We start from the raw sequence: 15,979 nt of genomic DNA, 5'->3' as shown, positions 1-15,979 counted from the left end.
ATAAAAATGAGTTAGAAATATTATTGAAAATTGAAAAAGGGTAGAAAGGAGTTACAAAACTCCATTTTTGATGAGTATTTTGAAATAGTGTCAGGCGACATATGCCTGAAGTGTTTTTCATCATAAAACGCTCAAAACTTTATAGCTTTGTGACATGAAGTTTTCTATGAACAAAACTCTTCATCTTCATTTTTTACATTTTTGCATTTTTAACATGTATTAAATCATGTCTTTTGGATATTTTTTGGTCGAAAAAAATTTTCTTTGAATTATTGAGGTTGTTAGATTTAAGACTTTTGTCTAATTTCATTCAATTTTACTATTTTAGTGATTGTTTATGTACTAAACCATATACTTTCCAGACTTTGATATCTACCAAATCATGCCCTACGAACTTTTACATGTATTAAATCATGTTCTCTGAACTTTCATATCTTAGATTTTTTTAAAAAAAAATTGGATAAAAGTTCTTAAATCTAACAATCTAAATAGTTCAGAGGGCATTTTTAACGACCTTAAAAGTTCATGAGCATTTTTAACAACCTTAAAAGTTCAAGAGGCATGATTTGGTACATGTAAAAATTCAAGGGTAAAAATTCTAGTTAGCCTAAATAGTAAATACAATATTTGTAATTTTGTATAGTGTATACATATTGTATTTATTTAATCAAACACTTTTGTTACTCCTTTTATTTTATGTTGCAATAAAAGGTGTATTATCTTGATTTTTTTTTTTCAGATATAATAAAATCTCTAACATACCCCTCTAAACTTCTTAGCTTTTCCTCCATTGTTATTATTTTTTTGAATTATTTAAATGGTGGTTTGGGGTACGAAATGAAATGAAATGAAAATAGAACAATATTTATTTCATTCTAATAGATTAGTTTTTTTAACTATTTTAATAAAATAACTATTCTATTTTAAATTTAAAAAAAAAAAAAACTAGTCCAAAACAATATGAAAATAAAAAATTAATAACTTTTTAATTCGCTTTAAATTTAATTTTATTTGATTCATATTTTCATTACTATTCTTCCTTCCAATCAAAGCCATCTTTATTTATCCTTTGAGGACTTTGGCTTTTTGTACTAACTTTATTTACATTTTTTATTTAGACAGTATCAGTGCCTAATTTTAGACTTTTAAAAAGTGACCACCAAAATATTATCTGATATGAATATTTCATATTACAAGGTATAAAGGCGTTTTTTATTTCTTTTTCATTTTTAACACATATCTTAATTTATACAAGAATAATTATTTATTTTCGGTCCTTAATTAATATTCTCCAAAAAAAAAAATTGTTTTTGACAAAAGCATACATAATATTAATTATGGTCTGTAAAGTCATGATTTGGAAACAATTGTTCCATGTGCTGTCGTTAAGTCCATGTCTTATGAATCTATAAATACTTTAATTATTTTATATGCATAACATTAAATAATTAACATGCATAGATCTAATTAAGTAATTAATAACAAAATTTTGTATTTATGTACAACATTTTATTTTTATTCTATTATTTGGACCACCGAATCCAATGCATAATATATTTGTTTATTTATTTATCTGTTATGTACGGCTCCATTAAACAATTAACTAAGCAAAGAGACAAATTATACATACATCACAGTTATAATTAAAATATTTTATGAATTATTAATATAATAACTTAAAGGTTAGGTAATAGTAAGAGTTTGTATATTATTAATCTATATATAGATGTGTGGCTATCAAAACTCAAAAAGTACACTTAAACTTAAAGCAAAGTCAAACAAGTGTTAATTGAGTTACTCATATTTCAAATACGTATAATATATAAATGATTAGTGCATGTAAATAACAAGTGTTATAATTGAGTTTTTTTTAATATACTGTATAAAATTGATACGAAAAAATATATATAGGTTTAGACATGATACAACATAACACTATAAATTAGTATGATATAACACGAAAAATATTTACTAAACATGAAAAGCTCGAAATATCTTTATATATAAAAAGTGTCTATTTAACGGCAATTGTTGGTTTAACGATTTTTTTTAACGATTTTTTTTTTATTTATCCTTAACTTAACAGACGGTTAACGTTAAACGTTAACAAATAAATAAACCCAATAATTAAACCTAAAAAATTAAACAATCTTTTTTTAAATTAAAAAAAATTATCTTACCCACATATCTCTCTAACAAATAGTATATCCCCAATTTTTGAAATTTTTTTACACTTCATTCAAATTTCAAAAAATAAACCCAATAATTAAACCCAAAAAATTAAACAATCTTTTTTTAAATTAAAAAATCGTATACAAACCGTATATTTGAAGAGTATATTTTAAAAATAATTTATAAAAATATTTGAAGAGGAAGAAACTGATAAATGTGCAATGATTTCTTAATTTGAATTTGAACTAAATTATGTTAGATTTTATATCACTCATAAAATATACAACAACAAAATTCAATTCTATAGAAAAACATATTACATATAATTATAAGTGTATAACTATAGATCTAAAGAATACCTTTGTTGATTCAAAGAGAAGAATACAAATGACGGAAGCGTACGTTAATCCATAGATAGTGATGATCTTAATCCATCTCGTAGAGATAATCTTTGTGGTGATTTTAGATAATGATCTTCCAAGAAAACAAGGCTTAGGTTTTCTAATTTTCTCTCTTGATGGGGAAGATGAGAATAGAAATTGGCACTTGTTTGCATCACTTACCAATTTATAACCTCATAGCTAGGTTATTAATTTTAAGTATTTCTAATTTAGCCCCTCAATAAATTAGAAATATCGCTTAGGGTATCTACACATTTAGCCCATGACACTTTAATACCCAATGACCCATAATTACTAAAATGATCACTTTATTTGGGCCAAACTTCAAATAGCAATACACTAATATACATATGAGCCCATATTGAGGATTTTAATCCAACAATCTCCCACTTGGGCTACATATGTTTTCCGATAGTGTGTAACCTTATAAGCGCTTAACTTTTGCTATCATAATTATAGGTATTTCAAAACAATCTCGTCCATTAATTATACTAACATAGGATCAAAGCGGCCTTCGCAACATTTATCGTAGCTAAACCCATCAATGGTCACGTATATCAATATAACCAAATGACATAGATCAATCATGGATGCGTAGCATGGAAATTACATGCAAATGTGATCTTAGCATGTCTATTTCTAACTGGTCCTCCTTAATTGAGATCAATTCTTTATTAATTCTTTCTAACCTTATACTTAAACCTCAATAGAAAGAATACATTCAGAGTACTCAAAACTTAAATCCATACTTTATCTGCAGAATCAAACCATAAATATGTATCGCCTGATAGAACATCTCAAATACAAACTCCTACTAAACCACAAGACAATCTTAAATAATACCACATCCATATATGAGCAATACGCTCCTGAAAAGCCTTAAGTGGTATATTCTTAATGATCCAGATCACACAAAATATGGAGTTTGTCCTTATTATGTTCTATAGACACCTTATTACTCTGAACTTTATTTTAATAACAATTAGCTCAAAGTCAATGTGCCTTTGACCTCATAGAGTTCATGTTGTTATTAAAATGCAACCTGATTGATTTATTGTCACAAAATATATCTTTAATAGCTTTCAATACCATTCTTAATTTTTTCAGCCATATGTGACAAAAAATCTCACAACTAAAAGCTTTATAAGATCAGAATTAGAAATCTTAATGATCTCCAACATTTTCTGTTTTCTAATTTCTGATAAGTGAACATATAGTATTTTGTTCTCCTTAAATTCCTTATAGTTTATTTGGCTGCATACCGAAAGTTCCTTATATGGTTACTTAAATATCTATCCAACATTCTTAATATGTATAAGTACAAATACATACATGCTTGAGCATATATTAGATTCTAATGGAAATTAAGAATCTTCTATATTTCTTGAATTCTAAGGTTGCTTTTAGGGCAATAATTTAGACAACTTATTTTCTTTAGCTACAAGCTTATCACCTGATATAGTATCTTTCATGCCAAAAATTTTGAATACTTTATTGATATATCTCTTTTGTTATAATTCAAGAATATTTCAAGAACATTCTCAACATATATTGAATTCCTAATACAAAATGAGTATATCATTAATGGCAAGCAATTGTTCACCAATATAATACCAGTGATCATATTCTTACTCCCACCGAACTCGTGATATATACACAATCATCAAAAGCTTTTATCTCAAAAACCAAATGAGAATACTTAATGAAAATTGTGTAATTATTCACGAGAAGCTTACTTGAGTATACACATGGATTTTCCTAATTTGCAAACCATATTCTTTGGATCTTTGGACACAAAGTTTTCTCGTTGCACACATAACTTTTGTCATCAATATCATTATTGATAAATGACACATTAGTAATCCATTTGATATAACTCAAGACCATAATGAGCAACAAGGTCATGCTTGTCTTGAAATAGTCTTTCAATTAAACCAAAGAAAGTCTATTCAAAAGAATAAATATATGCTTTATAAGTAATTCCTTACATGCAAGACATAATGTACATCTCTCCACATTGCAATTTGCATCCCTCTTGATTATAAATATTTATTTATAACCAATTGGTTTTACACCTTATAGCAATAGGAAAAATACCAGAACTTTATTGTCTCACATCAATTTGTACTCTTTATTTATGATATCAATCCAGTTTCGAGAGTTGGAACCTTCATGGCATGATAAAAGTTGATTGGATCATCGTCTATCATCCCATTATTTTCTTATGTCCTTTCTCTCATGGATTTCTTTAATGACACTGATCTTTGAGGTTGTTGAGTTTGATTATCTGAAACATTTACCATATCTTGAATGAGAAGTTGTTTGATATTGTCTTATCAAGGTTCTGGATTCACTTATTGATCAATGAAAGTCATGAAAAACTAAACATTGTCATAAGTGATAGTTGGAATTGAGTTTAACGTCAATTCCTTCTCAAGAACAATATCTATAATAATCTTATTTCTCCCCCAAACTCAACATCCTTAAAATTATTAAAGTTTCTCGTCTCAAAATTGAACCATAATGTGGGATCACAAAAATTGTAGCTTTTTTAATTACTAGAGTATACAGTAAAGTATAGTTCCTTACTATTTTGGAGTCCGTATTGCTTTTATGAGGCTTATAAGACCTCATCTTAATCGAACATCCACAAATAGAATATATCTATATGTTAGACTATTAGTCTAACCACAACCTTAGTTTATAAAGAGTTTTAACTTATACTTTACTTGATACACAATTCAGAATTTATGTTGCATTCTTAAGTATTTCTTCCCAAAACAAGTTTCATGAAGAAGAATAAATAATCACACTTCTAGTCATGTCTTTAGATAAATGTTAATTACATCTCTCAAATACCCTTCATGTTAGGTTTGCCTAACATTTTGTATTGGAAGATGAAATTACATTTCTTTAGTATTTGTGCAAAATAATCTTAGACGTTATTCACTTGATTCGTCATACCTCCCATGGTAGTGTTAACCATCATAGTTAGTTTCAACGATTTTAATTTTCTTACCTAGTTGATTTGTCAACTATGGTTTAAAAATTTAAAAGAAACGTCTAAAGATTAATGCCTTATGAACAAAACAAGTTTCATTAGTCTGAAGACAAGATACTATTATTGATCATTCCATGAAACCATGAGGAAAGATCTACCAAAATATAGCATAAATTCTTAGATAATGAAACTTTCATTTTGTCGCTTGATTTCTTTATGTTTGTTTGTTACCCCTTTATAAAATCTAAAATTTATTAAATCAAGGGATCAAGAATTCTATTAAAAATAAGTCCTTCTATTCTCTTTTTGGGAGATATAATCTTAATACTTATACCAAAGTATAATAGAATTCTCATGATTCAATTTATATTTTGTACCATAAGAGAAATTATAAGGTTTCTTTATATGAGGCAAATTTCAATAAATTCATAAATTAAAGAGCTAGTAGAACCAATATTGGAAAAGACTTTTAAATTCTAAATGAACAAGAATGTCCTAACTTATTCAAAATAGAATTCAAAACCAAAACTCATCTAGGTGATGATACTGTATAAGTCTTTTCCAAATCCAAAACATAACTAGTCTTTAACCATAGTTTGAATATCCTTATAGCCTCATATGTAGATGTTTCACTTTTGCCCCTAAAGATGAATCTTTCATCATCACTTGGCTTTTAGTTTCATAGATAACCTTCCATAGTATACTTACATAAGAAATTTCATAAAAAATTACTTATTAAGTATAGTTAGGTACAATAAATTAAATCATTTACAAAACAAACCATAGTGAGAAACTTATTTTCATTAGATATGTCTAATGACATACTTGGAACACTTTAACCTTATTTTAATTCCTTTTGTAAAAGTCATAGATAATTCCATATCTAAAATCTTTTGCACTTTCTTTAACAGTGTTCCGTATGCAACATACTGAATTTTATCTTTATCTTTATCCTTTATTTAAACAAGGTAGCTAAAGAAGCATATTTGCATCTTTCCTTTACTTAAAAATTTATCTCATTGGCATGAGAATTGACTTTATGCTGGTAGATATAACTAAAACACGAGCTAAAAAAAAAGAGAACAAAATAACCAAGGGTTCACAAAAGAATCAACATAACAAAATAAGTTCAAATAATGGCAAATCCCATCTCAAGATACTAAACACACCATTAATATCAAGTCTTTGGACAGTAATATTAACTGTAAGCGGTACTCTTATTGTAGCAATCAAATATTGACAATAAATCATGTCAAACAATTTGTCAATCTTTGGACTATACATATTGTTCACATGGAAACCTTATAATTATCACACATTTATCACCACAAGTATGTGTGCCCTCAAAATAAGTATAACCTTCCTTTGGGCCGATCAATACTTATATGAGAAACACACACACACAAACATCTAACATTCCTCATGAGCAATCTACACAAGAGAGGTCGCTTTGGCGACATCTTATTTCAATCAACTCATTTAGAATGAAAGACACAAACTTTAGTAATTTAGAATGCCAAACTTGAACAAAAATTAATCCAAAATTAAGTATTCTTAACTTTCATCCAAAAGCTTAAAATTTATATATGTATATAAATAACCAAACTTAATTAATCCATTAACAAGGGCAGCAAAGTTAAGAATCCAAATAATTTTAAAATAAATTGAACAATAATAAAAGTTGAATAACTCATGTACTGAAAGTCCAAGGCAACATGTCATAATCTTAAATATATATATATAAAAGTCAAAATATATATATACTGATAACACATTATATCACATATGCAATTATTAACGTCTTTCATATGTGATACATCTCTAATTACTTGATTTCATTATATTGAATCAGTAATTTGAACAACATGTTGTCAATTAATAGAGAGAAAAGGAATGAAAACAGACCATCGCACATAAAAATTCGGCAATGGCTATATGTATATATACACACTGTATCATAACTAAATTGTATTAAATCATATGTGAAAGAACATTTACATGATTACCCACATGCAGATATATAAAAACTAAATTAAAACCTAATAAATGTAAATGTAATTGTAGAGTTAATTAGTGAAACCACACCACATGCTGTCGACGCCGAAATCAAGAAAAAATGGAATCCAAAACTTAATTCAACAAACCAATAACAATTGGCTCTAATAAGATTAAATATGAATTTGAAGACCATTATCAAAGAACCAAACCCAAAATTATAAATGAAAGATCAAAGCCCTAATTTTTCTTATTCCCAAATTTTATAAACATGAACCCTAAAATCTCAAAGAATCAATTAAAGGTGGCTCTGATACCAATTGTTAGATTTTATATCACTCATAAAATATACAACAACAAAATTCAATTCTATAGAAAAACATATTACATATAATTATAAGTGTATAACTATAGATCTAAAGAATACCTTTGTTGATTCAAAGAGAAGAATACAAATGACGGAAGCGTACCTTAATTCATAGATAGTGATGATCTTAATCCATCTTGTAGAGATAATCTTTGTGGTGATTTTGGGTAATGATCTTCCAAGAAAACAAGACTTAGGTTTTCTAATTTTCTCTCTTGATGGGGGAAGATGAGAATAAATTGCACTTGCTTTCTTCACTACCAATTTATAACCTCATAGCTAGGTTATTAATTTTAAGTATTTCTAATTTAGCCCCTCAATAAATTAGAAATATCGCTTAGGGTATCTACACATTTAGCCCATGACACTTTAATACCCAATGACCCATAATTACTAAAATGATCACTTTATTTGGGCCAAACTTCAAATAGCAATACACTAATATACATATGAGCCCATATTGAGGATTTTAATCCAACAAATTAATCTCCTTTAATCTTAATTTTAATTTCCAAATAAATTTTTATTTTAATCAAATTAATTTTTCTTTAATTTTTCCTTTAATTTTAATTGTACATTACAAACTTAATAAAATTATAAAAGGTTTAACACACAGTACAACACATAAGCACCAATAAATTAATCTGAAAGACATAATACAAAAAACACAAAAATGACATGACATATTAAAAAACTTTATAACAATAATAATAATAATAATAATAATAATAATAATAATAGATATTTGTGGCTAAGCTCCCTTAACATTTGTAATTGTTACACGCTTACACATATAATCTTAATAAAAAAATGATGACAAAAATAACTTATTTTACAATTTTGTTACAGTTGTACTCTTTTAGTTGTTAAGTGCCAACTCTACATGACAATATTATTAAACCAAATATTAAAGTGATGGTGTGTTTCTGAGTTGACACTTAACTTAACATTTAAAAAAGTATGACTATATAAAATTATAATATAAAGTGGCTTTGCCACTATTTTTTTATTAGGGTGATATGTATAAAAATTTCAAATATTAAGAGAATTTCGCAACAAATATCTAAGTAATACATATGTATTGTCAATTATAAATAAATTAAAATAGTAATAAATCTTACATACGACAATAATAATTTAAGTATTTATAAGTAAATATTTAAATTTTAATAATTTTTTGATATAATTATGAAAAATTATATAAAAATGGTTGTAGTTATAAAAAGCATACATATATTTATAATGAATTCATTAATTGTAAAAAAATATAAAAAAGTAAAGCACGAATTCGAGTTATGATATTTAAGAAAAACAAATCAACTCGAGTAAAGCACAACAAGAATTCGAGTCCGAATATAAAAAGTAGTTGATGTGTTTAAGGAAAATGGATCAGCTACTTGAATAAAACACAACACGAAAATACTTGGCTTACGAGTATCGTACCTACTACTCTTTAAAAATTTTGACACGATCCATATTTTTTAATAGCATGAGATAATATGACCCATCTTTTAAAAATGCACAAAAAATATGGATCAACACGACACGTACGAGTTACAACACTAGATTATAGACTAGTTGACTTTACTACTAATTCAGTATATTATAACATGATTAATTAAGGAGAAATGCTAAAAAGTACTAGTGGTGCCAAGCATCCTCTTACGTATCAATATTGTTATTAGTCTAATTTAGTATTGAGTCTCATATAGTTTAATACAATAGTTTTTAGAGAGTATTACTAGCCAATCATAAAACGATACGTCTTAAAAGTATTAGACACTATTGGTGTCCAATAATGATGCTCTTAATTAAGTCATGATACACTATTAAAGGATTTTTTTGATTATAATTTGGCGTACCAACCAATGAATGATATGATGAAATTAATTGTCCTTATTAAATAAGGTCTTCCTAACCTTTCAAAAGAAAAATTAAGGTATCCTAAACGACGACACCATATAATGAGTCCAATTAAAAATTTTGTGCATTGATTCATAACTAATATCTGGAATAGTGAGTCAACTCTTACTGCACTCTTATCACTTTGGGTAGATAATATATAATATGTCATTTAATTCAAAAAAATCAGCCATAGATTAAAAATATTAAATTTTAAGAGTTATAAGTATTTAGTAAAGCAAGAAAACAAATACATTTTGTTTTTTTAACAATAATCACTTTCATTGAAAAATAATTAAAGGTGAGCACATCATACATAAACAGTGAAAATTATCTAACTAAATTAGTTTATCATTCAGGCTAAGTACATGTATAAAATTTTTTAGCAGCCATAAAATAAGGATGCATCAGAAAAATTAGATAGTAAATTATAAAAATCGTCGAATAAGGTATCTAAGTTATTACAAAATGAGAGACGCTTGAAGAAAATAAAGATAAGCTAAACAGTTAGATTTCCTAGTAACGAACAGGAGTCTCAACTTCAACGACCAATCCAATGCTCTCATTATTCAGTGCTACAACTTTGATTTCAACCTAATTGTGAACTAATTCCCATAAGAGTCCAATCTTGTGTTACCATCAATTCTCTTGCGTTCACTTGAATTATTGTAAAACTCCCTACAATATCAATAAAATTTATAATGAGTTATTAGAAAAAAAAAAAATTGATTTTTTTTATAATATTTACCTTAAAAATATTAAATAAAATTTAAAAGAAAAAAACTTATCTGATATGAATGACTCAAAATGTGATGAAGAGATGTCCATTAGTCACCAAACATAAACAAAATATACAATAACATAACATAGTATAACGTGATATACCACATTACTAACAATACAACACCAAAGAATCACTACTATAAATATCACATGTAGCTCTGACAATGAGGTTATCACGACACTCTGAAGGGAGATGAGGAGCAAATGGGCCAAAATCTAAGGCCACTCACTTAGCTCAATTTTTTTTTCAAGATTTTTGCCTTTTGAACTTTGACATGTACCAAATCATGTCATCTGAACTTTTTAGACGGTTAAAAATGCCTCTCGAACTATTTAAATTGTTAGATTTAAGGATTTTTATCCAACTTCGCTCAATTTTGCTAACGTGGAGATTGTCCATCTACCAAGTCGTGCCCTCCTAACTTTGATATCTACCATATTGTGTCTCAAAACTTTTACATGTACTAAATCATACGTCTTGAACTTTCATCCACGTTAGACTTTCGTTGGTAAAATTAGTCAAAAGTCTTTAAATCCTACAATCTTAATAGTTCTTTTTAACAAAAAAAAAAAAATAATAATCTCAATAGTTTGAGGAAATTTTTTAACGACCTGAAAAAGTTCGGGAGACATAATTTGGTACATGTCAAAGTTCAGAAGGTAAAATTTTAATTAACCTTTATACATTTATTTTACTGAAAATATACAATTTCTTTCTTAAAAAAAGCTCAATTTATAATTTTTTATTAGAGCTCTCAAAATAGTTGAGACGCCCTTAACATACTACTGCATAGACATTCCGACAAGAATATGAAGAGGCTACATGTTGTGTCTCATTCTCTGCAGCTTCTTATTTTAGATTTTCAGCAATGGAGAAGGTGTTGGGCAATGTTGTTGTTAGGCTAAAATTAGTCTAAGTTTCGGGTCGTATTTTCGGTTAGTTTTCACTCTTTGTTTCTAGTTTTAGGGCTATTTTACGCATGATTCTTTTGTTTCAGGTCCTCAGGTATTTAAAGAAAGTATTTACAAGAATTGAGGACAAGTGGTGAAAGAATTAAGAAGAAAAACAAACAAGACATTTTGCTGCCTAATCCCGTCGCGACGAGACAATATCCCCGTCGCGACGGGGATTGGCAGAGAGTTTTGGAAAATTTTGCTTAAGCCTTCGTCGCGACGGGCAAATCCTCTGTCGCGTCGCGACGAAGCTCCAGTGACGAGATTTTTGGATAATTTCGTAATTTCACAATTTTAAAGATGAGACTTGGTTTAAATAGAGGGAGTTCGTGAAAATTGAGATTCATTCAGATTTGGAGCCCTAGAAACAAAGGAGGAGGCTAGAAGAGTGGCTTGTGGCAACCCGAATCAATTGCTTCAACTAGTTCTTTCTCTTCTCTTTAATTTTTCTATGCTATTTTCTGTTTCAATTTTAATTATGGATTTGATTATGGATGTTATGAACTAAACTCCTATTTAGGGAGGATGATGAATGTTGTTTTAAGTTTTGCCTAGTTAATGAATAATTGCCATTCCTTCAATCTTGATTTGTGAAATTATCTATATTTGTGTTTAATTCCATGTGTAAGCTTGATCACCTTCTACATGTTCTATGATCTCAATTCAAAATCTGAAAAGTGAGAATTGAGAATCCTAAAATTGGATAATCGAGGTTCTATGTGAAACGAGAGTATTTGCATGACCTATGCGACACTTAGATTATTACTTAATACTGATTACATGTTAGTTTAATGAATAGATTAATTAGAGAACATGTGGTTTATAATCTATCATTCACATCAAGAAAATGATAGCAATTAGGCATTAACAATTGGGTAAACAAACAACAAGATTCTTCTCCCTATTTTCTCATCTTGATTAATATTCACTTGTTTCTTTAAGTTTCTTGAATTACTTTTATTTTGTTTAAATCTTAAAAATTATCGATTTGCCAAATAGAATCATAAGTAGGGTAAATACCATTTTGGATCCTGTGTTTTGCAAAAGTTACAGATTGGACCCTGTATTTTGTTAAATGACAAAATGGACCATGTATTTTCTAAAATAGTAAAAATAGGAACCTGAGCTTAATTTTTGACAGCTTTTTTTTTAATACAACCAACTTGAAGACAATGCTTAATAAGAACAGATACAAAAAATCTAAACAGTTTTGTCATAGCACTTTTAGATCGGATTATAATTAAACTTTATTTTGACAAAAAATCAATTCAGGGTCCTATTTGTACTATTTTAAAAAATACAGGGTCCATTTTGTCATTTAACAAAACACAGGGTCCAATTGGTAACTTTTGTAAAACAGAGGGTCCAAAATGGTATTTACCCTCATAAGTATAATTTAGTGGTAATTAATCCAATTCCTTGTGGTTCGACCTCACTTGCGTGAGTGTACTTAATTGCGTGCACTTGCGTATTGATTTACAATTTTCGTAACAGTTGTCGTCATCATCGATGGACTAAGAGGTTCGCTTCTCGTGCTTGGCAGGGGTGCTCAATAAGATTTCTATATCCTTAAGGCTATGTTTAAAACTTGGATTTTAGTTGGGGAAGAAAAATATAAAGAAAATATAGGGGAAGAAAAGTGAAATAATAAAAAAAATCTCATGTTTAGTATTGTTATCTGTGTTTTTGCATAGGCGACACATGTAGATTCATATCGGCCCATCTAGCCTAATAGGCCCATTTACTGAGCCCGTGGAGTGACCACCCGATCCATGAGCAGAGTCAGACAAAGAGTTCAGATTCCACCAGTGTCTCACAATGACTAGGTCGGACATATAGTTCCAGAAGACAAATACTTGCTCTATCAACGAGTATCCAAAAGACGAAGACTAATGCCCTCAGGAGTCATCGAAGGAAGGGTATTTGAAGATGCATCCAAGAATGGATGGTTGTTTGGGAACCATCCTACGTGGCACTGTTGGATTAAAAATCTTTTGTGGGCACATATGTATAATGTATATGCTATTATAAAGTGTGATACAAAATTAAGTGACCAATTATGTTATGGGTATCAAAAGGGTATTAAAGTGTCATGGAATTAATGTGTAGATACCATAAGTTAATTTACTTGTTAGGGATTTATAAAACACTTAAGAAATATATAAATCTTAGATCTAAACATATTCATAAAGTGCTTTAATATAGAAAACCCTAAATCATAAATCTATAAAGCCTTTGCTAAATTAAAGAAGAAGATGATGATAAAAGATCAGCGGAAGCACTAACCTGAAGCCATTGTTGGAGATTGCAGAGAAGGTTTTGATCTTCCAAGAATACACTATTTTCTTAGGTATTTTCTCTGATGGGGAAGGAGAGAATACAGAAACCCTAGTGTTTCTTGGGGACCACTACCTATTTATAGAGTCATCTTAGAATAACTCTTGGGTATTTATAATTTGGCCCCTCAACAAATTATAAATTAACTTATGGTATCTACACATTAATTCCATGACACTTTAATACCCTTTTGATACCCATAACATAATTGGTCACTTAATTTTGTATCACACTTTATAATAGCATATACATTATACATATGTGCCCACAAAAGATTTTTAATCCAACAATCTCCCACTTGGGCAACATATGTTACCTGATAAATGTATAACCTTATGAGCTCAAAATTTGCTATTATGTAAAGGTATTCACAACAATCTCGTCCATCAACTATACCCATATAGGATCAAAGCGATTTTCGTCATATCAATCATGACTAAACCCATCAATGGTCACATATACAAATATAGCCAAATGACATAGATCAATCATGGATGTGTAGCATGGAAATTACATGCAATGTGAACCGAACATGCCTATTTCCAACTGGTCCTCCTTAAACCAAAGTGAGGTCAAACTTAAACATAACAAGACAGAGTGAATAAACTGAAAACTTTATTTCTGATCAGAAAATAACCAAATACATAAATGTCTTAAACAAACATAAAGCAAAGAGAATACAAACTCCCACTAAATCATGATATCCTCAAGTAATACTACACCCATATGAGCAAAGGTGCTCATGAAAGACCTTGGGTGGTAATCCTTTTCAGAGCGATCCGCTATCATGGAGTTTGTCCCAATATGCTCTATGGAAATCTCGTCCACTCGCACTCTTTCTTTCACAACTAGGAACTTTATGTCAATATGCTTTGACTTGGATGAGCTCCTATTGTTATTGGAATACAGCACTGCTGATTTATTGTCACAAAATATCTTAAGTGGTCTTTCAACATTCTCCAAAATACGCGTACTCGTGACAAAGTTTCTACCCATATTCCCCGATTTGATGCCTCATAACACGCTACGAATTCAGCCATAGTGGAAGAAGCTACAAGTGTCTGTTTGACACTTTTCCAGGATATAGCTCCTCCAACTAACAAGAAAATGTAGCCTGATGTAGACCTTCTGCTATCTTGGCATCCAGCGAAATCAGAATCAGAATACCCTACGACCTCCAAATGATCTGATTTCCTGTATGTGAGCATGTAATCTTTTGTTCTCTGAAGATACCTCATAACCCTCTCGTCGCTATCCAATGGTCCATACCAGGGTTGCTTAAATATCTGCCTAACATCCCAACAATGTACGCAATATCTGGACGCGTACATACCTGAAGATACATTAGACTCCCTACAACTGATGCATAGGGAATCTTTTTCATTTCCTGAATTTCAAGGCTGCTTTTAGGGCATTGTCTAAGACTGAATTTGTCTCCTTTAGCAACAGGGGTATCACCTGGTCTACAATCTTGCATGCCAAACCTTTTGAGTACTTTATCGATATAGCCCTTTTGTGATAATCCAAGAATACCCCGAGAACGATCTCGACGTATTTGAATTCCTAATAGCAAATACGTCCCGAGAAATTAGTTGGCTTGTCCCCCTATGTTAGGCCTTGGAAAGGCACATAACAAAAAGAGGATCACCTTTTCTGAGTCAACACCCACTATTCTGACATTCTCATAACAAATTTTAGTAGTAAAATCCTCCAAACTAATGAGCTATTAACAAAACCACTTGAGGCTAGCTCAAGTGGCCATAGGTGGGTGTGTGAGTGTTGGAGGTCCTGGGTTCGAGTCCCAGGTAAATTATGTTGTAATATATAAACGCTTAAATCAAAAAAAAAAAAATGAGCTATTAACAAATTTAAAGTGTCATTTATTTATCGCAGCTAACGACCAACATTGACTATCTATATGTACACTTTTACATACGTGACACGTTTATATTAGTGCACCTAATAACAAAGGAAAAAATTTCTTTTAGCTACAAAAAGAAAAAAAAAAACACTAAAATAAAAACCATAGCTAACTAACTAGCAACTCTACTCATAAATGTTCATCAT

The sequence above is a fragment of the Cannabis sativa genome, chromosome 9 (assembly GCF_029168945.1).
Source record: "Cannabis sativa cultivar Pink pepper isolate KNU-18-1 chromosome 9, ASM2916894v1, whole genome shotgun sequence".
NCBI lineage: Eukaryota > Viridiplantae > Streptophyta > Magnoliopsida > Rosales > Cannabaceae > Cannabis > Cannabis sativa.
This window is presented reverse-complemented; position numbering follows the sequence as displayed.